Genomic DNA, 25,329 nt, shown 5'->3' on the forward strand with positions numbered 1-25,329 from the left:
GCGTAATTTGCAGTGCATTCGCACCATTCCTGTCCCAGTCCCCGTCCCGACTTGTCCCGACTTTGCTCGACTGCCGCTCGCTGCCGCTCGGGTCGTGGCCCATATAACAGCGCAAGCACAAGAAACGTCTGCAGGAGATGACGAGACGAGACGAGTCGACTAAGGAATAAATTTATAATTACATATCGAAGTAGGAATTGTACACCGCTACACAACAACAGGCGCTGACGTATTTCAGAACACATCTGCCGATTCGTACTGTTTTGTCGTTTTCAAAGACTTCCTGGCGAACTTGGTTAGCACATTCTCCCTCAAACTGAGATATTTACTGCAATTTCGCACCTTATGGTCATTACAGTAGATTAAAATGCTTAAGCAAGAATCTTTGTCACAACAGAACGGTGGTATGGAAAGAGGGCGGTATAAAAAAAAAAAGTAAATGAAAGGGAGCCAACAGCACGAGGTGTTCCCAGGTGGTCACCCATCCAAGTACTAACCACGCCCGATGTTGTTTAACTTCGGTGATCGGACGAGAACCGGTGTATTCAACATGGTATGGCCGTTGGCGCCCATATAATGTAGGCGCATGGAAGAATTCGCATTCGGTTCTAATCCCAACACACACAAAATCATACTTTTCGGTCGAAAGCAGCCGCATTTTTTTTTTATTGACAATTCGTCACGTTAGCGCGAACGCAATCCTGAGATCCAAAACTTATGAGCCGGAAGGACGCGCTTCGTGTATTTTTTTTTTTTTTTTTTTTTTTGGAGATTTATGAATTTATTTATTAACATTACATCGTTACAAGCTAACAACTTTACAACATAAAACACGAACAGAATTGTAATTGTAAGCACTTCCTTCCGCAATCCGACGTGCCAGCAGAGCGACTGCCGAATTAGCGGGCGCGCCGCCGTGTGTGTGAGACGCGCAGCTTCTCGTTGCACCTCCTGTCATCCGCTTGGCGCGTGCAGCCTTCGACACTCGCGGAAGACGCATCTTGTTCCTGGTGTCCAGCGCAGGAGGGCTGGAGCGCGGCCGACCGGCGTAAGGCCTGTGCGGGGTGTGGCAGTGTCTTGTTGGAGGGCGCCACTGCTGGCGATGTGAGCTTCCTCGCCTCGCCTCGCCTCGCCTCGCCTCAGACGAGGTGTTTGCGTAATTTGCAGTGCATTCGCACCATTCCGATGTGAGCTTCCTCGCCTCGCCTCGCCTCGCCTCGCCTCAGACGAGGTGTTTGCGTAATTTGCAGTGCATTCGCACCATTCCTGTCCCAGTCCCCGTCCCGACTTGTCCCGACTTTGCTCGACTGCCGCTCGCTGCCGCTCGGGTCGTGGCCCATATAACAGCGCAAGCACAAGAAACGTCTGCAGGAGATGACGAGACGAGACGAGTCGACTAAGGAATAAATTTATAATTACATATCGAAGTAGGAATTGTACACCGCTACACAACAACAGGCGCTGACGTATTTCAGAACACATCTGCCGATTCGTACTGTTTTGTCGTTTTCAAAGACTTCCTGGCGAACTTGGTTAGCACATTCTCCCTCAAACTGAGATATTTACTGCAATTTCGCACCTTATGGTCATTACAGTAGATTAAAATGCTTAAGCAAGAATCTTTGTCACAACAGAACGGTGGTATGGAAAGAGGGCGGTATAAAAAAAAAAAGTAAATGAAAGGGAGCCAACAGCACGAGGTGTTCCCAGGTGGTCACCCATCCAAGTACTAACCACGCCCGATGTTGTTTAACTTCGGTGATCGGACGAGAACCGGTGTATTCAACATGGTATGGCCGTTGGCGCCCATATAATGTAGGCGCATGGAAGAATTCGCATTCGGTTCTAATCCCAACACACACAAAATCATACTTTTCGGTCGAAAGCAGCCGCATTTTTTTTTTATTGACAATTCGTCACGTTAGCGCGAACGCAATCCTGAGATCCAAAACTTATGAGCCGGAAGGACGCGCTTCGTGTATTTTTTTTTTTTTTTTTTTTTTTTTGGAGATTTATGAATTTATTTATTAACATTACATCGTTACAAGCTAACAACTTTACAACATAAAACACGAACAGAATTGTAATTGTAAGCACTTCCTTCCGCAATCCGACGTGCCAGCAGAGCGACTGCCGAATTAGCGGGCGCGCCGCCGTGTGTGTGAGACGCGCAGCTTCTCGTTGCACCTCCTGTCATCCGCTTGGCGCGTGCAGCCTTCGACACTCGCGGAAGACGCATCTTGTTCCTGGTGTCCAGCGCAGGAGGGCTGGCGCGCGGCCGACCGGCGTAAGGCCTGTGCGGGGTGTGGCAGTGTCTTGTTGGAGGGCGCCACTGCTGGCGATGTGAGCTTCCTCGCCTCGCCTCGCCTCGCCTCAGACGAGGTGTTTGCGTAATTTGCAGTGCATTCGCACCATTCCTGTCCCTGTCCCCGTCCCGACTTGTCCCGACTTTGCTCGACTGCCGCTCGCTGCCGCTCGGGTCGTGGCCCATATAACAGCGCAAGCACAAGAAACGTCTGCAGGAGATGACGAGACGAGACGAGTCGACTAAGGAATAAATTTATAATTACATATCGAAGTAGGAATTGTACACCGCTACACAACAACAGGCGCTGACGTATTTCAGAACACATCTGCCGATTCGTACTGTTTTGTCGTTTTCAAAGACTTCCTGGCGAACTTGGTTAGCACATTCTCCCTCAAACTGAGATATTTACTGCAATTTCGCACCTTATGGTCATTACAGTAGATTAAAATGCTTAAGCAAGAATCTTTGTCACAACAGAACGGTGGTATGGAAAGAGGGCGGTATAAAAAAAAAAAAGTAAATGAAAGGGAGCCAACAGCACGAGGTGTTCCCAGGTGGTCACCCATCCAAGTACTAACCACGCCCGATGTTGTTTAACTTCGGTGATCGGACGAGAACCGGTGTATTCAACATGGTATGGCCGTTGGCGCCCATATAATGTAGGCGCATGGAAGAATTCGCATTCGGTTCTAATCCCAACACACACAAAATCATACTTTTCGGTCGAAAGCAGCCGCATTTTTTTTTTATTGACAATTCGTCACGTTAGCGCGAACGCAATCCTGAGATCCAAAACTTATGAGCCGGAAGGACGCGCTTCGTGTATTTTTTTTTTTTTTTTTTTTTTTGGAGATTTATGAATTTATTTATTAACATTACATCGTTACAAGCTAACAACTTTACAACATAAAACACGAACAGAATTGTAATTGTAAGCACTTCCTTCCGCAATCCGACGTGCCAGCAGAGCGACTGCCGAATTAGCGGGCGCGCCGCCGTGTGTGTGAGACGCGCAGCTTCTCGTTGCACCTCCTGTCATCCGCTTGGCGCGTGCAGCCTTCGACACTCGCGGAAGACGCATCTTGTTCCTGGTGTCCAGCGCAGGAGGGCTGGAGCGCGGCCGACCGGCGTAAGGCCTGTGCGGGGTGTGGCAGTGTCTTGTTGGAGGGCGCCACTGCTGGCGATGTGAGCTTCCTCGCCTCGCCTCGCCTCGCCTCGCCTCAGACGAGGTGTTTGCGTAATTTGCAGTGCATTCGCACCATTCCGATGTGAGCTTCCTCGCCTCGCCTCGCCTCGCCTCGCCTCAGACGAGGTGTTTGCGTAATTTGCAGTGCATTCGCACCATTCCTGTCCCAGTCCCCGTCCCGACTTGTCCCGACTTTGCTCGACTGCCGCTCGCTGCCGCTCGGGTCGTGGCCCATATAACAGCGCAAGCACAAGAAACGTCTGCAGGAGATGACGAGACGAGACGAGTCGACTAAGGAATAAATTTATAATTACATATCGAAGTAGGAATTGTACACCGCTACACAACAACAGGCGCTGACGTATTTCAGAACACATCTGCCGATTCGTACTGTTTTGTCGTTTTCAAAGACTTCCTGGCGAACTTGGTTAGCACATTCTCCCTCAAACTGAGATATTTACTGCAATTTCGCACCTTATGGTCATTACAGTAGATTAAAATGCTTAAGCAAGAATCTTTGTCACAACAGAACGGTGGTATGGAAAGAGGGCGGTATAAAAAAAAAAAGTAAATGAAAGGGAGCCAACAGCACGAGGTGTTCCCAGGTGGTCACCCATCCAAGTACTAACCACGCCCGATGTTGTTTAACTTCGGTGATCGGACGAGAACCGGTGTATTCAACATGGTATGGCCGTTGGCGCCCATATAATGTAGGCGCATGGAAGAATTCGCATTCGGTTCTAATCCCAACACACACAAAATCATACTTTTCGGTCGAAAGCAGCCGCATTTTTTTTTTATTGACAATTCGTCACGTTAGCGCGAACGCAATCCTGAGATCCAAAACTTATGAGCCGGAAGGACGCGCTTCGTGTATTTTTTTTTTTTTTTTTTTTTTTTTGGAGATTTATGAATTTATTTATTAACATTACATCGTTACAAGCTAACAACTTTACAACATAAAACACGAACAGAATTGTAATTGTAAGCACTTCCTTCCGCAATCCGACGTGCCAGCAGAGCGACTGCCGAATTAGCGGGCGCGCCGCCGTGTGTGTGAGACGCGCAGCTTCTCGTTGCACCTCCTGTCATCCGCTTGGCGCGTGCAGCCTTCGACACTCGCGGAAGACGCATCTTGTTCCTGGTGTCCAGCGCAGGAGGGCTGGCGCGCGGCCGACCGGCGTAAGGCCTGTGCGGGGTGTGGCAGTGTCTTGTTGGAGGGCGCCACTGCTGGCGATGTGAGCTTCCTCGCCTCGCCTCGCCTCGCCTCAGACGAGGTGTTTGCGTAATTTGCAGTGCATTCGCACCATTCCTGTCCCTGTCCCCGTCCCGACTTGTCCCGACTTTGCTCGACTGCCGCTCGCTGCCGCTCGGGTCGTGGCCCATATAACAGCGCAAGCACAAGAAACGTCTGCAGGAGATGACGAGACGAGACGAGTCGACTAAGGAATAAATTTATAATTACATATCGAAGTAGGAATTGTACACCGCTACACAACAACAGGCGCTGACGTATTTCAGAACACATCTGCCGATTCGTACTGTTTTGTCGTTTTCAAAGACTTCCTGGCGAACTTGGTTAGCACATTCTCCCTCAAACTGAGATATTTACTGCAATTTCGCACCTTATGGTCATTACAGTAGATTAAAATGCTTAAGCAAGAATCTTTGTCACAACAGAACGGTGGTATGGAAAGAGGGCGGTATAAAAAAAAAAAGTAAATGAAAGGGAGCCAACAGCACGAGGTGTTCCCAGGTGGTCACCCATCCAAGTACTAACCACGCCCGATGTTGTTTAACTTCGGTGATCGGACGAGAACCGGTGTATTCAACATGGTATGGCCGTTGGCGCCCATATAATGTAGGCGCATGGAAGAATTCGCATTCGGTTCTAATCCCAACACACACAAAATCATACTTTTCGGTCGAAAGCAGCCGCATTTTTTTTTTATTGACAATTCGTCACGTTAGCGCGAACGCAATCCTGAGATCCAAAACTTATGAGCCGGAAGGACGCGCTTCGTGTATTTTTTTTTTTTTTTTTTTTTTGGAGATTTATGAATTTATTTATTAACATTACATCGTTACAAGCTAACAACTTTACAACATAAAACACGAACAGAATTGTAATTGTAAGCACTTCCTTCCGCAATCCGACGTGCCAGCAGAGCGACTGCCGAATTAGCGGGCGCGCCGCCGTGTGTGTGAGACGCGCAGCTTCTCGTTGCACCTCCTGTCATCCGCTTGGCGCGTGCAGCCTTCGACACTCGCGGAAGACGCATCTTGTTCCTGGTGTCCAGCGCAGGAGGGCTGGAGCGCGGCCGACCGGCGTAAGGCCTGTGCGGGGTGTGGCAGTGTCTTGTTGGAGGGCGCCACTGCTGGCGATGTGAGCTTCCTCGCCTCGCCTCGCCTCGCCTCGCCTCAGACGAGGTGTTTGCGTAATTTGCAGTGCATTCGCACCATTCCGATGTGAGCTTCCTCGCCTCGCCTCGCCTCGCCTCGCCTCAGACGAGGTGTTTGCGTAATTTGCAGTGCATTCGCACCATTCCTGTCCCAGTCCCCGTCCCGACTTGTCCCGACTTTGCTCGACTGCCGCTCGCTGCCGCTCGGGTCGTGGCCCATATAACAGCGCAAGCACAAGAAACGTCTGCAGGAGATGACGAGACGAGACGAGTCGACTAAGGAATAAATTTATAATTACATATCGAAGTAGGAATTGTACACCGCTACACAACAACAGGCGCTGACGTATTTCAGAACACATCTGCCGATTCGTACTGTTTTGTCGTTTTCAAAGACTTCCTGGCGAACTTGGTTAGCACATTCTCCCTCAAACTGAGATATTTACTGCAATTTCGCACCTTATGGTCATTACAGTAGATTAAAATGCTTAAGCAAGAATCTTTGTCACAACAGAACGGTGGTATGGAAAGAGGGCGGTATAAAAAAAAAAAGTAAATGAAAGGGAGCCAACAGCACGAGGTGTTCCCAGGTGGTCACCCATCCAAGTACTAACCACGCCCGATGTTGTTTAACTTCGGTGATCGGACGAGAACCGGTGTATTCAACATGGTATGGCCGTTGGCGCCCATATAATGTAGGCGCATGGAAGAATTCGCATTCGGTTCTAATCCCAACACACACAAAATCATACTTTTCGGTCGAAAGCAGCCGCATTTTTTTTTTATTGACAATTCGTCACGTTAGCGCGAACGCAATCCTGAGATCCAAAACTTATGAGCCGGAAGGACGCGCTTCGTGTATTTTTTTTTTTTTTTTTTTTTTTGGAGATTTATGAATTTATTTATTAACATTACATCGTTACAAGCTAACAACTTTACAACATAAAACACGAACAGAATTGTAATTGTAAGCACTTCCTTCCGCAATCCGACGTGCCAGCAGAGCGACTGCCGAATTAGCGGGCGCGCCGCCGTGTGTGTGAGACGCGCAGCTTCTCGTTGCACCTCCTGTCATCCGCTTGGCGCGTGCAGCCTTCGACACTCGCGGAAGACGCATCTTGTTCCTGGTGTCCAGCGCAGGAGGGCTGGAGCGCGGCCGACCGGCGTAAGGCCTGTGCGGGGTGTGGCAGTGTCTTGTTGGAGGGCGCCACTGCTGGCGATGTGAGCTTCCTCGCCTCGCCTCGCCTCGCCTCGCCTCAGACGAGGTGTTTGCGTAATTTGCAGTGCATTCGCACCATTCCGATGTGAGCTTCCTCGCCTCGCCTCGCCTCGCCTCGCCTCAGACGAGGTGTTTGCGTAATTTGCAGTGCATTCGCACCATTCCTGTCCCAGTCCCCGTCCCGACTTGTCCCGACTTTGCTCGACTGCCGCTCGCTGCCGCTCGGGTCGTGGCCCATATAACAGCGCAAGCACAAGAAACGTCTGCAGGAGATGACGAGACGAGACGAGTCGACTAAGGAATAAATTTATAATTACATATCGAAGTAGGAATTGTACACCGCTACACAACAACAGGCGCTGACGTATTTCAGAACACATCTGCCGATTCGTACTGTTTTGTCGTTTTCAAAGACTTCCTGGCGAACTTGGTTAGCACATTCTCCCTCAAACTGAGATATTTACTGCAATTTCGCACCTTATGGTCATTACAGTAGATTAAAATGCTTAAGCAAGAATCTTTGTCACAACAGAACGGTGGTATGGAAAGAGGGCGGTATAAAAAAAAAAAGTAAATGAAAGGGAGCCAACAGCACGAGGTGTTCCCAGGTGGTCACCCATCCAAGTACTAACCACGCCCGATGTTGTTTAACTTCGGTGATCGGACGAGAACCGGTGTATTCAACATGGTATGGCCGTTGGCGCCCATATAATGTAGGCGCATGGAAGAATTCGCATTCGGTTCTAATCCCAACACACACAAAATCATACTTTTCGGTCGAAAGCAGCCGCATTTTTTTTTTATTGACAATTCGTCACGTTAGCGCGAACGCAATCCTGAGATCCAAAACTTATGAGCCGGAAGGACGCGCTTCGTGTATTTTTTTTTTTTTTTTTTTTTTTTTGGAGATTTATGAATTTATTTATTAACATTACATCGTTACAAGCTAACAACTTTACAACATAAAACACGAACAGAATTGTAATTGTAAGCACTTCCTTCCGCAATCCGACGTGCCAGCAGAGCGACTGCCGAATTAGCGGGCGCGCCGCCGTGTGTGTGAGACGCGCAGCTTCTCGTTGCACCTCCTGTCATCCGCTTGGCGCGTGCAGCCTTCGACACTCGCGGAAGACGCATCTTGTTCCTGGTGTCCAGCGCAGGAGGGCTGGCGCGCGGCCGACCGGCGTAAGGCCTGTGCGGGGTGTGGCAGTGTCTTGTTGGAGGGCGCCACTGCTGGCGATGTGAGCTTCCTCGCCTCGCCTCGCCTCGCCTCAGACGAGGTGTTTGCGTAATTTGCAGTGCATTCGCACCATTCCTGTCCCTGTCCCCGTCCCGACTTGTCCCGACTTTGCTCGACTGCCGCTCGCTGCCGCTCGGGTCGTGGCCCATATAACAGCGCAAGCACAAGAAACGTCTGCAGGAGATGACGAGACGAGACGAGTCGACTAAGGAATAAATTTATAATTACATATCGAAGTAGGAATTGTACACCGCTACACAACAACAGGCGCTGACGTATTTCAGAACACATCTGCCGATTCGTACTGTTTTGTCGTTTTCAAAGACTTCCTGGCGAACTTGGTTAGCACATTCTCCCTCAAACTGAGATATTTACTGCAATTTCGCACCTTATGGTCATTACAGTAGATTAAAATGCTTAAGCAAGAATCTTTGTCACAACAGAACGGTGGTATGGAAAGAGGGCGGTATAAAAAAAAAAAGTAAATGAAAGGGAGCCAACAGCACGAGGTGTTCCCAGGTGGTCACCCATCCAAGTACTAACCACGCCCGATGTTGTTTAACTTCGGTGATCGGACGAGAACCGGTGTATTCAACATGGTATGGCCGTTGGCGCCCATATAATGTAGGCGCATGGAAGAATTCGCATTCGGTTCTAATCCCAACACACACAAAATCATACTTTTCGGTCGAAAGCAGCCGCATTTTTTTTTTATTGACAATTCGTCACGTTAGCGCGAACGCAATCCTGAGTTCCAAAACTTATGAGCCGGAAGGACGCGCTTCGTGTATTTTTTTTTTTTTTTTGTGAGATTTATAAATTTATTTATTAACATTACATCGTTACAAGCTAACAACTTTACAACATAAAACACGAACAGAATTGTAATTGTAAGCACTTCCTTCTGCAATCCGACGTGCCAGCAGAGCGACTGCCGAATTAGCGGGCGCGCCGCCGTGTGTGTGAGACGCGCAGCTTCTCGTTGCACCTCCTGTCATCCGCTTGGCGCGTGCAGCCTTCGACACTCGCGGAAGACGCATCTTGTCCCTGGTGTCCAGCGCAGGAGGGCTGGCGCGCGGCCGACCGGCGTATGGCCTGTGCGGGGTGTGGCAGAGTGTTGTTGGAGGGCGCCACTGCTGGCGATGTGAGCTTCCTCGCCTCGCCTCAGACGAGGTGTTTGCGTAATTTGCAGTGCATTCGCACCATTCCTATCGCTGTCCCTGTCCCCGTCCCGACTTGTCCCGACTTTGCTCGACTGCCGCTCGCTGCCGCTCGGGTCGTGGCCCATATAACAGCGCAAGCACAAGAAACGTCTGCAGGAGATGACGAGACGAGACGAGACGACTGAGGAATAAATTTATAATTACATATCGAAGTAGGAATTGTACACCGCTACACAACAACAGGCGCTGACGTATTTCAGAACACATCTGCCGATTCGTACTGTTTTGTCGTTTTCAAAGACTTCCTGGCGAACTTGGTTAGCACATTCTCCCTCAAACTGAGATATTTACTGCAATTTCGCACCTTATGGTCATTACAGTAGATTAAAATGCTTAAGCAAGAATCTTTGTCACAACAGAACGGTGGTATGGAAAGAGGGCGGTATAAAAAAAAAAAGGTAAATGAAAGGGAGCCAACAGCACGTGGTGTTCCCAGGTGGTCACCCATCCAAGTACTAACCACGCCCGATGTTGCTTAACTTCGGTGATCGGACGAGAACCGGTGTACTCAACATGGTATGGCCGTTGGCGCCCATATAATGTAGGCGCATGGCAGAATTCGCATTCGGTTCTTATCCCAACACACACAAAATCATACTTTTCGGTCGAAAGCAGCCGCATTTTTTTTTTATTGACAATTCGTCACGTTAGCGCGAACGCAATCCTGAGTTCCAAAACTTATGAGCCGGAAGGACGCGCTTCGTGTATTTTTTTTTTTTTTTTGTGAGATTTATAAATTTATTTATTAACATTACATCGTTACAAGCTAACAACTTTACAACATAAAACACGAACAGAATTGTAATTGTAAGCACTTCCTTCTGCAATCCGACGTGCCAGCAGAGCGACTGCCGAATTAGCGGGCGCGCCGCCGTGTGTGTGAGACGCGCAGCTTCTCGTTGCACCTCCTGTCATCCGCTTGGCGCGTGCAGCCTTCGACACTCGCGGAAGACGCATCTTGTCCCTGGTGTCCAGCGCAGGAGGGCTGGCGCGCGGCCGACCGGCGTATGGCCTGTGCGGGGTGTGGCAGAGTGTTGTTGGAGGGCGCCACTGCTGGCGATGTGAGCTTCCTCGCCTCGCCTCAGACGAGGTGTTTGCGTAATTTGCAGTGCATTCGCACCATTCCTATCGCTGTCCCTGTCCCCGTCCCGACTTGTCCCGACTTTGCTCGACTGCCGCTCGCTGCCGCTCGGGTCGTGGCCCATATAACAGCGCAAGCACAAGAAACGTCTGCAGGAGATGACGAGACGAGACGAGACGACTGAGGAATAAATTTATAATTACATATCGAAGTAGGAATTGTACACCGCTACACAACAACAGGCGCTGACGTATTTCAGAACACATCTGCCGATTCGTACTGTTTTGTCGTTTTCAAAGACTTCCTGGCGAACTTGGTTAGCACATTCTCCCTCAAACTGAGATATTTACTGCAATTTCGCACCTTATGGTCATTACAGTAGATTAAAATGCTTAAGCAAGAATCTTTGTCACAACAGAACGGTGGTATGGAAAGAGGGCGGTATAAAAAAAAAAAGGTAAATGAAAGGGAGCCAACAGCACGTGGTGTTCCCAGGTGGTCACCCATCCAAGTACTAACCACGCCCGATGTTGCTTAACTTCGGTGATCGGACGAGAACCGGTGTACTCAACATGGTATGGCCGTTGGCGCCCATATAATGTAGGCGCATGGCAGAATTCGCATTCGGTTCTTATCCCAACACACACAAAATCATACTTTTCGGTCGAAAGCAGCCGCATTTTTTTTTTATTGACAATTCGTCACGTTAGCGCGAACGCAATCCTGAGTTCCAAAACTTATGAGCCGGAAGGACGCGCTTCGTGTATTTTTTTTTTTTTTTTGTGAGATTTATAAATTTATTTATTAACATTACATCGTTACAAGCTAACAACTTTACAACATAAAACACGAACAGAATTGTAATTGTAAGCACTTCCTTCTGCAATCCGACGTGCCAGCAGAGCGACTGCCGAATTAGCGGGCGCGCCGCCGTGTGTGTGAGACGCGCAGCTTCTCGTTGCACCTCCTGTCATCCGCTTGGCGCGTGCAGCCTTCGACACTCGCGGAAGACGCATCTTGTCCCTGGTGTCCAGCGCAGGAGGGCTGGCGCGCGGCCGACCGGCGTATGGCCTGTGCGGGGTGTGGCAGAGTGTTGTTGGAGGGCGCCACTGCTGGCGATGTGAGCTTCCTCGCCTCGCCTCAGACGAGGTGTTTGCGTAATTTGCAGTGCATTCGCACCATTCCTATCGCTGTCCCTGTCCCCGTCCCGACTTGTCCCGACTTTGCTCGACTGCCGCTCGCTGCCGCTCGGGTCGTGGCCCATATAACAGCGCAAGCACAAGAAACGTCTGCAGGAGATGACGAGACGAGACGAGACGACTGAGGAATAAATTTATAATTACATATCGAAGTAGGAATTGTACACCGCTACACAACAACAGGCGCTGACGTATTTCAGAACACATCTGCCGATTCGTACTGTTTTGTCGTTTTCAAAGACTTCCTGGCGAACTTGGTTAGCACATTCTCCCTCAAACTGAGATATTTACTGCAATTTCGCACCTTATGGTCATTACAGTAGATTAAAATGCTTAAGCAAGAATCTTTGTCACAACAGAACGGTGGTATGGAAAGAGGGCGGTATAAAAAAAAAAAGGTAAATGAAAGGGAGCCAACAGCACGTGGTGTTCCCAGGTGGTCACCCATCCAAGTACTAACCACGCCCGATGTTGCTTAACTTCGGTGATCGGACGAGAACCGGTGTACTCAACATGGTATGGCCGTTGGCGCCCATATAATGTAGGCGCATGGCAGAATTCGCATTCGGTTCTTATCCCAACACACACAAAATCATACTTTTCGGTCGAAAGCAGCCGCATTTTTTTTTTATTGACAATTCGTCACGTTAGCGCGAACGCAATCCTGAGTTCCAAAACTTATGAGCCGGAAGGACGCGCTTCGTGTATTTTTTTTTTTTTTTTGTGAGATTTATAAATTTATTTATTAACATTACATCGTTACAAGCTAACAACTTTACAACATAAAACACGAACAGAATTGTAATTGTAAGCACTTCCTTCTGCAATCCGACGTGCCAGCAGAGCGACTGCCGAATTAGCGGGCGCGCCGCCGTGTGTGTGAGACGCGCAGCTTCTCGTTGCACCTCCTGTCATCCGCTTGGCGCGTGCAGCCTTCGACACTCGCGGAAGACGCATCTTGTCCCTGGTGTCCAGCGCAGGAGGGCTGGCGCGCGGCCGACCGGCGTATGGCCTGTGCGGGGTGTGGCAGAGTGTTGTTGGAGGGCGCCACTGCTGGCGATGTGAGCTTCCTCGCCTCGCCTCAGACGAGGTGTTTGCGTAATTTGCAGTGCATTCGCACCATTCCTATCGCTGTCCCTGTCCCCGTCCCGACTTGTCCCGACTTTGCTCGACTGCCGCTCGCTGCCGCTCGGGTCGTGGCCCATATAACAGCGCAAGCACAAGAAACGTCTGCAGGAGATGACGAGACGAGACGAGACGACTGAGGAATAAATTTATAATTACATATCGAAGTAGGAATTGTACACCGCTACACAACAACAGGCGCTGACGTATTTCAGAACACATCTGCCGATTCGTACTGTTTTGTCGTTTTCAAAGACTTCCTGGCGAACTTGGTTAGCACATTCTCCCTCAAACTGAGATATTTACTGCAATTTCGCACCTTATGGTCATTACAGTAGATTAAAATGCTTAAGCAAGAATCTTTGTCACAACAGAACGGTGGTATGGAAAGAGGGCGGTATAAAAAAAAAAAGGTAAATGAAAGGGAGCCAACAGCACGTGGTGTTCCCAGGTGGTCACCCATCCAAGTACTAACCACGCCCGATGTTGCTTAACTTCGGTGATCGGACGAGAACCGGTGTACTCAACATGGTATGGCCGTTGGCGCCCATATAATGTAGGCGCATGGCAGAATTCGCATTCGGTTCTTATCCCAACACACACAAAATCATACTTTTCGGTCGAAAGCAGCCGCATTTTTTTTTTATTGACAATTCGTCACGTTAGCGCGAACGCAATCCTGAGTTCCAAAACTTATGAGCCGGAAGGACGCGCTTCGTGTATTTTTTTTTTTTTTTTGTGAGATTTATAAATTTATTTATTAACATTACATCGTTACAAGCTAACAACTTTACAACATAAAACACGAACAGAATTGTAATTGTAAGCACTTCCTTCTGCAATCCGACGTGCCAGCAGAGCGACTGCCGAATTAGCGGGCGCGCCGCCGTGTGTGTGAGACGCGCAGCTTCTCGTTGCACCTCCTGTCATCCGCTTGGCGCGTGCAGCCTTCGACACTCGCGGAAGACGCATCTTGTCCCTGGTGTCCAGCGCAGGAGGGCTGGCGCGCGGCCGACCGGCGTATGGCCTGTGCGGGGTGTGGCAGAGTGTTGTTGGAGGGCGCCACTGCTGGCGATGTGAGCTTCCTCGCCTCGCCTCAGACGAGGTGTTTGCGTAATTTGCAGTGCATTCGCACCATTCCTATCGCTGTCCCTGTCCCCGTCCCGACTTGTCCCGACTTTGCTCGACTGCCGCTCGCTGCCGCTCGGGTCGTGGCCCATATAACAGCGCAAGCACAAGAAACGTCTGCAGGAGATGACGAGACGAGACGAGACGACTGAGGAATAAATTTATAATTACATATCGAAGTAGGAATTGTACACCGCTACACAACAACAGGCGCTGACGTATTTCAGAACACATCTGCCGATTCGTACTGTTTTGTCGTTTTCAAAGACTTCCTGGCGAACTTGGTTAGCACATTCTCCCTCAAACTGAGATATTTACTGCAATTTCGCACCTTATGGTCATTACAGTAGATTAAAATGCTTAAGCAAGAATCTTTGTCACAACAGAACGGTGGTATGGAAAGAGGGCGGTATAAAAAAAAAAAGGTAAATGAAAGGGAGCCAACAGCACGTGGTGTTCCCAGGTGGTCACCCATCCAAGTACTAACCACGCCCGATGTTGCTTAACTTCGGTGATCGGACGAGAACCGGTGTACTCAACATGGTATGGCCGTTGGCGCCCATATAATGTAGGCGCATGGCAGAATTCGCATTCGGTTCTTATCCCAACACACACAAAATCATACTTTTCGGTCGAAAGCAGCCGCATTTTTTTTTTATTGACAATTCGTCACGTTAGCGCGAACGCAATCCTGAGTTCCAAAACTTATGAGCCGGAAGGACGCGCTTCGTGTATTTTTTTTTTTTTTTTGTGAGATTTATAAATTTATTTATTAACATTACATCGTTACAAGCTAACAACTTTACAACATAAAACACGAACAGAATTGTAATTGTAAGCACTTCCTTCTGCAATCCGACGTGCCAGCAGAGCGACTGCCGAATTAGCGGGCGCGCCGCCGTGTGTGTGAGACGCGCAGCTTCTCGTTGCACCTCCTGTCATCCGCTTGGCGCGTGCAGCCTTCGACACTCGCGGAAGACGCATCTTGTCCCTGGTGTCCAGCGCAGGAGGGCTGGCGCGCGGCCGACCGGCGTATGGCCTGTGCGGGGTGTGGCAGAGTGTTGTTGGAGGGCGCCACTGCTGGCGATGTGAGCTTCCTCGCCTCGCCTCAGACGAGGTGTTTGCGTAATTTGCAGTGCATTCGCACCATTCCTATCGCTGTCCCTGTCCCCGTCCCGACTTGTCCCGACTTTGCTCGACTGCCGCTCGCTGCCGCTCGGGTCGTGGCCCATATAACAGCGCAAGCACAAGAAACGTCTGCAGGAGATGACGAGACGAGACGAGACGACTGAGGAATAAATTTATAATTACATATCGAAGTAGGAATTGTACACCGCTACACAACAACAGGCGCTGACGTATTTCAGAACACATCTGCCGATTCGTACTGTTTTGTCGTTTTCAAAGACTTCCTGGCGAACTTGGTTAGCACATTCTCCCTCAAACTGAGATATTTACTGCAATTTCGCACCTTATGGTCATTACAGTAGATTAAAATGCTTAAGCAAGAATCTTTGTCACAACAGAACGGTGGTATGGAAAGAGGGCGGTATAAAAAAAAAAAGGTAAATGAAAGGGAGCCAACAGCACGTGGTGTTCCCAGGTGGTCACCCATCCAAGTACTAACCACGCCCGATGTTGCTTAACTTCGGTGATCGGACGAGAACCGGTGTACTCAACATGGTATGGCCGTTGGCGCCCATATAATGTAGGCGCATGGCAGAATTCGCATTCGGTTCTTATCCCAACACACACAAAATCATACTTTTCGGTCGAAAGCAGCCGCATTTTTTTTTTATTGACAATTCGTCACGTTAGCGCGAACGCAATCCTGAGTTCCAAAACTTATGAGCCGGAAGGACGCGCTTCGTGTATTTTTTTTTTTTTTTTTGTGAGATTTATAAATTTATTTATTAACATTACATCGTTACAAGCTAACAACTTTACAACATAAAACACGAACAGAATTGTAATTGTAAGCACTTCCTTCTGCAATCCGACGTGCCAGCAGAGCGACTGCCGAATTAGCGGGCGCGCCGCCGTGTGTGTGAGACGCGCAGCTTCTCGTTGCACCTCCTGTCATCCGCTTGGCGCGTGCAGCCTTCGACACTCGCGGAAGACGCATCTTGTCCCTGGTGTCCAGCGCAGGAGGGCTGGCGCGCGGCCGACCGGCGTATGGCCTGTGCGGGGTGTGGCAGAGTGTTGTTGGAGGGCGCCACTGCTGGCGATGTGAGCTTCCTCGCCTCGCCTCAGACGAGGTGTTTGCGTAATTTGCAGTGCATTCGCACCATTCCTATCGCTGTCCCTGTCCCCGTCCCGACTTGTCCCGACTTTGCTCGACTGCCGCTCGCTGCCGCTCGGGTCGTGGCCCATATAACAGCGCAAGCACAAGAAACGTCTGCAGGAGATGACGAGACGAGACGAGACGACTGAGGAATAAATTTATAATTACATATCGAAGTAGGAATTGTACACCGCTACACAACAACAGGCGCTGACGTATTTCAGAACACATCTGCCGATTCGTACTGTTTTGTCGTTTTCAAAGACTTCCTGGCGAACTTGGTTAGCACATTCTCCCTCAAACTGAGATATTTACTGCAATTTCGCACCTTATGGTCATTACAGTAGATTAAAATGCTTAAGCAAGAATCTTTGTCACAACAGAACGGTGGTATGGAAAGAGGGCGGTATAAAAAAAAAAAGGTAAATGAAAGGGAGCCAACAGCACGTGGTGTTCCCAGGTGGTCACCCATCCAAGTACTAACCACGCCCGATGTTGCTTAACTTCGGTGATCGGACGAGAACCGGTGTACTCAACATGGTATGGCCGTTGGCGCCCATATAATGTAGGCGCATGGCAGAATTCGCATTCGGTTCTTATCCCAACACACACAAAATCATACTTTTCGGTCGAAAGCAGCCGCATTTTTTTTTTATTGACAATTCGTCACGTTAGCGCGAACGCAATCCTGAGTTCCAAAACTTATGAGCCGGAAGGACGCGCTTCGTGTATTTTTTTTTTTTTTTTGTGAGATTTATAAATTTATTTATTAACATTACATCGTTACAAGCTAACAACTTTACAACATAAAACACGAACAGAATTGTAATTGTAAGCACTTCCTTCTGCAATCCGACGTGCCAGCAGAGCGACTGCCGAATTAGCGGGCGCGCCGCCGTGTGTGTGAGACGCGCAGCTTCTCGTTGCACCTCCTGTCATCCGCTTGGCGCGTGCAGCCTTCGACACTCGCGGAAGACGCATCTTGTCCCTGGTGTCCAGCGCAGGAGGGCTGGCGCGCGGCCGACCGGCGTATGGCCTGTGCGGGGTGTGGCAGAGTGTTGTTGGAGGGCGCCACTGCTGGCGATGTGAGCTTCCTCGCCTCGCCTCAGACGAGGTGTTTGCGTAATTTGCAGTGCATTCGCACCATTCCTATCGCTGTCCCTGTCCCCGTCCCGACTTGTCCCGACTTTGCTCGACTGCCGCTCGCTGCCGCTCGGGTCGTGGCCCATATAACAGCGCAAGCACAAGAAACGTCTGCAGGAGATGACGAGACGAGACGAGACGACTGAGGAATAAATTTATAATTACATATCGAAGTAGGAATTGTACACCGCTACACAACAACAGGCGCTGACGTATTTCAGAACACATCTGCCGATTCGTACTGTTTTGTCGTTTTCAAAGACTTCCTGGCGAACTTGGTTAGCACATTCTCCCTCAAACTGAGATATTTACTGCAATTTCGCACCTTATGGTCATTACAGTAGATTAAAATGCTTAAGCAAGAATCTTTGTCACAACAGAACGGTGGTATGGAAAGAGGGCGGTATAAAAAAAAAAAGGTAAATGAAAGGGAGCCAACAGCACGTGGTGTTCCCAGGTGGTCACCCATCCAAGTACTAACCACGCCCGATGTTGCTTAACTTCGGTGATCGGACGAGAACCGGTGTACTCAACATGGTATGGCCGTTGGCGCCCATATAATGTAGGCGCATGGCAGAATTCGCATTCGGTTCTTATCCCAACACACACAAAATCATACTTTTCGGTCGAAAGCAGCCGCATTTTTTTTTTATTGACAATTCGTCACGTTAGCGCGAACGCAATCCTGAGTTCCAAAACTTATGAGCCGGAAGGACGCGCTTCGTGTATTTTTTTTTTTTTTTTGTGAGATTTATAAATTTATTTATTAACATTACATCGTTACAAGCTAACAACTTTACAACATAAAACACGAACAGAATTGTAATTGTAAGCACTTCCTTCTGCAATCCGACGTGCCAGCAGAGCGACTGCCGAATTAGCGGGCGCGCCGCCGTGTGTGTGAGACGCGCAGCTTCTCGTTGCACCTCCTGTCATCCGCTTGGCGCGTGCAGCCTTCGACACTCGCGGAAGACGCATCTTGTCCCTGGTGTCCAGCGCAGGAGGGCTGGCGCGCGGCCGACCGGCGTATGGCCTGTGCGGGGTGTGGCAGAGTGTTGTTGGAGGGCGCCACTGCTGGCGATGTGAGCTTCCTCGCCTCGCCTCAGACGAGGTGTTTGCGTAATTTGCAGTGCATTCGCACCATTCCTATCGCTGTCCCTGTCCCCGTCCCGACTTGTCCCGACTTTGCTCGACTGCCGCTCGCTGCCGCTCGGGTCGTGGCCCATATAACAGCGCAAGCACAAGAAACGTCTGCAGGAGATGACGAGACGAGACGAGACGACTGAGGAATAAATTTATAATTACATATCGAAGTAGGAATTGTACACCGCTACACAACAACAGGCGCTGACGTATTTCAGAACACATCTGCCGATTCGTACTGTTTTGTCGTTTTCAAAGACTTCCTGGCGAACTTGGTTAGCACATTCTCCCTCAAACTGAGATATTTACTGCGATTTCGCACCTTATGGTCATTACAGTAGATTAAAATGCTTAAGCAAGAATCTTTGTCACAACAGAACGGTGGTATGGAAAGAGGGCGGTATAAAAAAAAAAAGGTAAATGAAAGGGAGCCAACAGCACGTGGTGTTCCCAGGTGGTCACCCATCCAAGTACTAACCACGCCCGATGTTGCTTAACTTCGGTGATCGGACGAGAACCGGTGTACTCAACATGGTATGGCCGTTGGCGCCCATATAATGTAGGCGCATGGCAGAATTCGCATTCGGTTCTTATCCCAACACACACAAAATCATACTTTTCGGTCGAAAGCAGCCGCATTTTTTTTTTATTGACAATTCGTCACGTTAGCGCGAACGCAATCCTGAGTTCCAAAACTTATGAGCCGGAAGGACGCGCTTCGTGTATTTTTTTTTTTTTTTTGTGAGATTTATAAATTTATTTATTAACATTACATCGTTACAAGCTAACAACTTTACAACATAAAACACGAACAGAATTGTAATTGTAAGCACTTCCTTCTGCAATCCGACGTGCCAGCAGAGCGACTGCCGAATTAGCGGGCGCGCCGCCGTGTGTGTGAGACGCGCAGCTTCTCGTTGCACCTCCTGTCATCCGCTTGGCGCGTGCAGCCTTCGACACTCGCGGAAGACGCATCTTGTCCCTGGTGTCCAGCGCAGGAGGGCTGGCGCGCGGCCGACCGGCGTATGGCCTGTGCGGGGTGTGGCAGAGTGTTGTTGGAGGGCGCCACTGCTGGCGATGTGAGCTTCCTCGCCTCGCCTCAGACGAGGTGTTTGCGTAATTTGCAGTGCATTCGCACCATTCCTATCGCTGTCCCTGTCCCCGTCCCGACTTGTCCCGACTTTGCTCGACTGCCGCTCGCTGCCGCTCGGGTCGTGGCCCATATAACAGCGCAAGCACAAGAAACGTCTGCAGGAGATGACGAGACGAGACGAGACGACTGAGGAATAAATTTATAATTACATATCGAAGTAGGAATTGTACACCGCTACACAACAACAGGCGCTGACGTATTTCAGAACACATCTGCCGATTCGTACTGTTTTGTCGTTTTCAAAGACTTCCTGGCGAACTTGGTTAGCACATTCTCCCTCAAACTGAGATATTTACTGCAATTTCGCACCTTATGGTCATTACAGTAGATTAAAATGCTTAAGCAAGAATCTTTGTCACAACAGAACGGTGGTATGGAAAGAGGGCGGTATAAAAAAAAAAAGGTAAATGAAAGGGAGCCAACAGCACGTGGTGTTCCCAGGTGGTCACCCATCCAAGTACTAACCACGCCCGATGTTGCTTAACTTCGGTGATCGGACGAGAACCGGTGTACTCAACATGGTATGGCCGTTGGCGCCCATATAATGTAGGCGCATGGCAGAATTCGCATTCGGTTCTTATCCCAACACACACAAAATCATACTTTTCGGTCGAAAGCAGCCGCATTTTTTTTTTATTGACAATTCGTCACGTTAGCGCGAACGCAATCCTGAGTTCCAAAACTTATGAGCCGGAAGGACGCGCTTCGTGTATTTTTTTTTTTTTTTGTGAGATTTATAAATTTATTTATTAACATTACATCGTTACAAGCTAACAACTTTACAACATAAAACACGAACAGAATTGTAATTGTAAGCACTTCCTTCTGCAATCCGACGTGCCAGCAGAGCGACTGCCGAATTAGCGGGCGCGCCGCCGTGTGTGTGAGACGCGCAGCTTCTCGTTGCACCTCCTGTCATCCGCTTGGCGCGTGCAGCCTTCGACACTCGCGGAAGACGCATCTTGTCCCTGGTGTCCAGCGCAGGAGGGCTGGCGCGCGGCCGACCGGCGTATGGCCTGTGCGGGGTGTGGCAGAGTGTTGTTGGAGGGCGCCACTGCTGGCGATGTGAGCTTCCTCGCCTCGCCTCAGACGAGGTGTTTGCGTAATTTGCAGTGCATTCGCACCATTCCTATCGCTGTCCCTGTCCCCGTCCCGACTTGTCCCGACTTTGCTCGACTGCCGCTCGCTGCCGCTCGGGTCGTGGCCCATATAACAGCGCAAGCACAAGAAACGTCTGCAGGAGATGACGAGACGAGACGAGACGACTGAGGAATAAATTTATAATTACATATCGAAGTAGGAATTGTACACCGCTACACAACAACAGGCGCTGACGTATTTCAGAACACATCTGCCGATTCGTACTGTTTTGTCGTTTTCAAAGACTTCCTGGCGAACTTGGTTAGCACATTCTCCCTCAAACTGAGATATTTACTGCGATTTCGCACCTTATGGTCATTACAGTAGATTAAAATGCTTAAGCAAGAATCTTTGTCACAACAGAACGGTGGTATGGAAAGAGGGCGGTATAAAAAAAAAAAGGTAAATGAAAGGGAGCCAACAGCACGTGGTGTTCCCAGGTGGTCACCCATCCAAGTACTAACCACGCCCGATGTTGCTTAACTTCGGTGATCGGACGAGAACCGGTGTACTCAACATGGTATGGCCGTTGGCGCCCATATAATGTAGGCGCATGGCAGAATTCGCATTCGGTTCTTATCCCAACACACACAAAATCATACTTTTCGGTCGAAAGCAGCCGCATTTTTTTTTTATTGACAATTCGTCACGTTAGCGCGAACGCAATCCTGAGTTCCAAAACTTATGAGCCGGAAGGACGCGCTTCGTGTATTTTTTTTTTTTTTTGTGAGATTTATAAATTTATTTATTAACATTACATCGTTACAAGCTAACAACTTTACAACATAAAACACGAACAGAATTGTAATTGTAAGCACTTCCTTCTGCAATCCGACGTGCCAGCAGAGCGACTGCCGAATTAGCGGGCGCGCCGCCGTGTGTGTGAGACGCGCAGCTTCTCGTTGCACCTCCTGTCATCCGCTTGGCGCGTGCAGCCTTCGACACTCGCGGAAGACGCATCTTGTCCCTGGTGTCCAGCGCAGGAGGGCTGGCGCGCGGCCGACCGGCGTATGGCCTGTGCGGGGTGTGGCAGAGTGTTGTTGGAGGGCGCCACTGCTGGCGATGTGAGCTTCCTCGCCTCGCCTCAGACGAGGTGTTTGCGTAATTTGCAGTGCATTCGCACCATTCCTATCGCTGTCCCTGTCCCCGTCCCGACTTGTCCCGACTTTGCTCGACTGCCGCTCGCTGCCGCTCGGGTCGTGGCCCATATAACAGCGCAAGCACAAGAAACGTCTGCAGGAGATGACGAGACGAGACGAGACGACTGAGGAATAAATTTATAATTACATATCGAAGTAGGAATTGTACACCGCTACACAACAACAGGCGCTGACGTATTTCAGAACACATCTGCCGATTCGTACTGTTTTGTCGTTTTCAAAGACTTCCTGGCGAACTTGGTTAGCACATTCTCCCTCAAACTGAGATATTTACTGCAATTTCGCACCTTATGGTCATTACAGTAGATTAAAATGCTTAAGCAAGAATCTTTGTCACAACAGAACGGTGGTATGGAAAGAGGGCGGTATAAAAAAAAAAAGGTAAATGAAAGGGAGCCAACAGCACGTGGTGTTCCCAGGTGGTCACCCATCCAAGTACTAACCACGCCCGATGTTGCTTAACTTCGGTGATCGGACGAGAACCGGTGTACTCAACATGGTATGGCCGTTGGCGCCCATATAATGTAGGCGCATGGCAGAATTCGCATTCGGTTCTTATCCCAACACACACAAAATCATACTTTTCGGTCGAAAGCAGCCGCATTTTTTTTTTATTGACAATTCGTCACGTTAGCGCGAACGCAATCCTGAGTTCCAAAACTTATGAGCCGGAAGGACGCGCTTCGTGTATTTTTTTTTTTTTTTGTGAGATTTATAAATTTATTTATTAACATTACATCGTTACAAGCTAACAACTTTACAACATAAAACACGAACAGAATTGTAATTGTAAGCACTTCCTTCTGCAATCCGACGTGCCAGCAGAGCGACTGCCGAATTAGCGGGCGCGCCGCCGTGTGTGTGAGACGCGCAGCTTCTCGTTGCACCTCCTGTCATCCGCTTGGCGCGTGCAGCCTTCGACACTCGCGGAAGACGCATCTTGTCCCTGGTGTCCAGCGCAGGAGGGCTGGCGCGCGGCCGACCGGCGTATGGCCTGTGCGGGGTGTGGCAGAGTGTTGTTGGAGGGCGCCACTGCTGGCGATGTGAGCTTCCTCGCCTCGCCTCAGACGAGGTGTTTGCGTAATTTGCAGTGCATTCGCACCATTCCTATCGCTGTCCCTGTCCCCGTCCCGACTTGTCCCGACTTTGCTCGACTGCCGCTCGCTGCCGCTCGGGTCGTGGCCCATATAACAGCGCAAGCACAAGAAACGTCTGCAGGAGATGACGAGACGAGACGAGACGACTGAGGAATAAATTTATAATTACATATCGAAGTAGGAATTGTACACCGCTACACAACAACAGGCGCTGACGTATTTCAGAACACATCTGCCGATTCGTACTGTTTTGTCGTTTTCAAAGACTTCCTGGCGAACTTGGTTAGCACATTCTCCCTCAAACTGAGATATTTACTGCAATTTCGCACCTTATGGTCATTACAGTAGATTAAAATGCTTAAGCAAGAATCTTTGTCACAACAGAACGGTGGTATGGAAAGAGGGCGGTATAAAAAAAAAAAGGTAAATGAAAGGGAGCCAACAGCACGTGGTGTTCCCAGGTGGTCACCCATCCAAGTACTAACCACGCCCGATGTTGCTTAACTTCGGTGATCGGACGAGAACCGGTGTACTCAACATGGTATGGCCGTTGGCGCCCATATAATGTAGGCGCATGGCAGAATTCGCATTCGGTTCTTATCCCAACACACACAAAATCATACTTTTCGGTCGAAAGCAGCCGCATTTTTTTTTTATTGACAATTCGTCACGTTAGCGCGAACGCAATCCTGAGTTCCAAAACTTATGAGCCGGAAGGACGCGCTTCGTGTATTTTTTTTTTTTTTTTTGTGAGATTTATAAATTTATTTATTAACATTACATCGTTACAAGCTAACAACTTTACAACATAAAACACGAACAGAATTGTAATTGTAAGCACTTCCTTCTGCAATCCGACGTGCCAGCAGAGCGACTGCCGAATTAGCGGGCGCGCCGCCGTGTGTGTGAGACGCGCAGCTTCTCGTTGCACCTCCTGTCATCCGCTTGGCGCGTGCAGCCTTCGACACTCGCGGAAGACGCATCTTGTCCCTGGTGTCCAGCGCAGGAGGGCTGGCGCGCGGCCGACCGGCGTATGGCCTGTGCGGGGTGTGGCAGAGTGTTGTTGGAGGGCGCCACTGCTGGCGATGTGAGCTTCCTCGCCTCGCCTCAGACGAGGTGTTTGCGTAATTTGCAGTGCATTCGCACCATTCCTATCGCTGTCCCTGTCCCCGTCCCGACTTTTCCCGACTTTGCTCGACTGCCGCTCGCTGCCGCTCGGGTCGTGGCCCATATAACAGCGCAAGCACAAGAAACGTCTGCAGGAGATGACGAGACGAGACGAGACGACTGAGGAATAAATTTATAATTACATATCGAAGTAGGAATTGTACACCGCTACACAACAACAGGCGCTGACGTATTTCAGAACACATCTGCCGATTCGTACTGTTTTGTCGTTTTCAAAGACTTCCTGGCGAACTTGGTTAGCACATTCTCCCTCAAACTGAGATATTTACTGCAATTTCGCACCTTATGGTCATTACAGTAGATTAAAATGCTTAAGCAAGAATCTTTGTCACAACAGAACGGTGGTATGGAAAGAGGGCGGTATAAAAAAAAAAGGTAAATGAAAGGGAGCCAACAGCACGTGGTGTTCCCAGGTGGTCACCCATCCAAGTACTAACCACGCCCGATGTTGCTTAACTTCGGTGATCGGACGAGAACCGGTGTACTCAACATGGTATGGCCGTTGGCGCCCATATAATGTAGGCGCATGGCAGAATTCGCATTCGGTTCTTATCCCAACACACACAAAATCATACTTTTCGGTCGAAAGCAGCCGCATTTTTTTTTTATTGACAATTCGTCACGTTAGCGCGAACGCAATCCTGAGTTCCAAAACTTATGAGCCGGAAGGACGCGCTTCGTGTATTTTTTTTTTTTTTTGTGAGATTTATAAATTTATTTATTAACATTACATCGTTACAAGCTAACAACTTTACAACATAAAACACGAACAGAATTGTAATTGTAAGCACTTCCTTCTGCAATCCGACGTGCCAGCAGAGCGACTGCCGAATTAGCGGGCGCGCCGCCGTGTGTGTGAGACGCGCAGCTTCTCGTTGCACCTCCTGTCATCCGCTTGGCGCGTGCAGCC

The 25,329-nt window shown here is 49.3% G+C and overlaps 22 non-coding genes across 22 annotated transcripts; all 22 read right to left on the reverse strand.

Annotated features, from left to right (window-relative positions):
* Window positions 1-448: 448 nt before the first annotated feature.
* LOC124563198 lies at window positions 449-567 on the reverse strand. Its single transcript, XR_006969976.1, has one exon. It is a non-coding gene; the product is annotated as a 5S ribosomal RNA (ribosomal RNA).
* A 1,118-nt stretch (window positions 568-1,685) lies between these two features.
* On the reverse strand, window positions 1,686-1,804 carry LOC124563211. The gene has a single exon (XR_006969988.1). It is a non-coding gene; the product is annotated as a 5S ribosomal RNA (ribosomal RNA).
* Window positions 1,805-2,837: 1,033 nt separating this feature from the next.
* LOC124563223 lies at window positions 2,838-2,956 on the reverse strand. The gene has a single exon (XR_006969999.1). It is a non-coding gene; the product is annotated as a 5S ribosomal RNA (ribosomal RNA).
* Window positions 2,957-4,074: 1,118 nt separating this feature from the next.
* Window positions 4,075-4,193, reverse strand: LOC124563235. The gene has a single exon (XR_006970010.1). It is a non-coding gene; the product is annotated as a 5S ribosomal RNA (ribosomal RNA).
* Window positions 4,194-5,225: 1,032 nt separating this feature from the next.
* On the reverse strand, window positions 5,226-5,344 carry LOC124563247. Its single transcript, XR_006970021.1, has one exon. It is a non-coding gene; the product is annotated as a 5S ribosomal RNA (ribosomal RNA).
* A 1,117-nt stretch (window positions 5,345-6,461) lies between these two features.
* LOC124563259 lies at window positions 6,462-6,580 on the reverse strand. Its single transcript, XR_006970032.1, has one exon. It is a non-coding gene; the product is annotated as a 5S ribosomal RNA (ribosomal RNA).
* Window positions 6,581-7,698: 1,118 nt separating this feature from the next.
* Window positions 7,699-7,817, reverse strand: LOC124563271. Its single transcript, XR_006970043.1, has one exon. It is a non-coding gene; the product is annotated as a 5S ribosomal RNA (ribosomal RNA).
* Window positions 7,818-8,849: 1,032 nt separating this feature from the next.
* Window positions 8,850-8,968, reverse strand: LOC124563283. Its single transcript, XR_006970054.1, has one exon. It is a non-coding gene; the product is annotated as a 5S ribosomal RNA (ribosomal RNA).
* A 1,021-nt stretch (window positions 8,969-9,989) lies between these two features.
* LOC124563295 lies at window positions 9,990-10,108 on the reverse strand. The gene has a single exon (XR_006970065.1). It is a non-coding gene; the product is annotated as a 5S ribosomal RNA (ribosomal RNA).
* A 1,021-nt stretch (window positions 10,109-11,129) lies between these two features.
* Window positions 11,130-11,248, reverse strand: LOC124563308. The gene has a single exon (XR_006970076.1). It is a non-coding gene; the product is annotated as a 5S ribosomal RNA (ribosomal RNA).
* Window positions 11,249-12,269: 1,021 nt separating this feature from the next.
* LOC124563320 lies at window positions 12,270-12,388 on the reverse strand. The gene has a single exon (XR_006970087.1). It is a non-coding gene; the product is annotated as a 5S ribosomal RNA (ribosomal RNA).
* Window positions 12,389-13,409: 1,021 nt separating this feature from the next.
* LOC124563333 lies at window positions 13,410-13,528 on the reverse strand. The gene has a single exon (XR_006970099.1). It is a non-coding gene; the product is annotated as a 5S ribosomal RNA (ribosomal RNA).
* A 1,021-nt stretch (window positions 13,529-14,549) lies between these two features.
* Window positions 14,550-14,668, reverse strand: LOC124563336. Its single transcript, XR_006970100.1, has one exon. It is a non-coding gene; the product is annotated as a 5S ribosomal RNA (ribosomal RNA).
* Window positions 14,669-15,689: 1,021 nt separating this feature from the next.
* LOC124563337 lies at window positions 15,690-15,808 on the reverse strand. The gene has a single exon (XR_006970101.1). It is a non-coding gene; the product is annotated as a 5S ribosomal RNA (ribosomal RNA).
* Window positions 15,809-16,830: 1,022 nt separating this feature from the next.
* On the reverse strand, window positions 16,831-16,949 carry LOC124563338. The gene has a single exon (XR_006970102.1). It is a non-coding gene; the product is annotated as a 5S ribosomal RNA (ribosomal RNA).
* Window positions 16,950-17,970: 1,021 nt separating this feature from the next.
* On the reverse strand, window positions 17,971-18,089 carry LOC124563339. Its single transcript, XR_006970103.1, has one exon. It is a non-coding gene; the product is annotated as a 5S ribosomal RNA (ribosomal RNA).
* Window positions 18,090-19,110: 1,021 nt separating this feature from the next.
* On the reverse strand, window positions 19,111-19,229 carry LOC124562836. Its single transcript, XR_006969650.1, has one exon. It is a non-coding gene; the product is annotated as a 5S ribosomal RNA (ribosomal RNA).
* A 1,021-nt stretch (window positions 19,230-20,250) lies between these two features.
* LOC124562837 lies at window positions 20,251-20,369 on the reverse strand. The gene has a single exon (XR_006969651.1). It is a non-coding gene; the product is annotated as a 5S ribosomal RNA (ribosomal RNA).
* Window positions 20,370-21,389: 1,020 nt separating this feature from the next.
* On the reverse strand, window positions 21,390-21,508 carry LOC124562838. Its single transcript, XR_006969652.1, has one exon. It is a non-coding gene; the product is annotated as a 5S ribosomal RNA (ribosomal RNA).
* Window positions 21,509-22,528: 1,020 nt separating this feature from the next.
* Window positions 22,529-22,647, reverse strand: LOC124562839. Its single transcript, XR_006969653.1, has one exon. It is a non-coding gene; the product is annotated as a 5S ribosomal RNA (ribosomal RNA).
* Window positions 22,648-23,667: 1,020 nt separating this feature from the next.
* LOC124562840 lies at window positions 23,668-23,786 on the reverse strand. The gene has a single exon (XR_006969654.1). It is a non-coding gene; the product is annotated as a 5S ribosomal RNA (ribosomal RNA).
* Window positions 23,787-24,807: 1,021 nt separating this feature from the next.
* LOC124562843 lies at window positions 24,808-24,926 on the reverse strand. Its single transcript, XR_006969656.1, has one exon. It is a non-coding gene; the product is annotated as a 5S ribosomal RNA (ribosomal RNA).
* Window positions 24,927-25,329: the final 403 nt, after the last annotated feature.

Source organism: Schistocerca americana, unplaced genomic scaffold (assembly GCF_021461395.2).
Source record: "Schistocerca americana isolate TAMUIC-IGC-003095 unplaced genomic scaffold, iqSchAmer2.1 HiC_scaffold_119, whole genome shotgun sequence".
Classification (NCBI taxonomy): domain Eukaryota; kingdom Metazoa; phylum Arthropoda; class Insecta; order Orthoptera; family Acrididae; genus Schistocerca; species Schistocerca americana.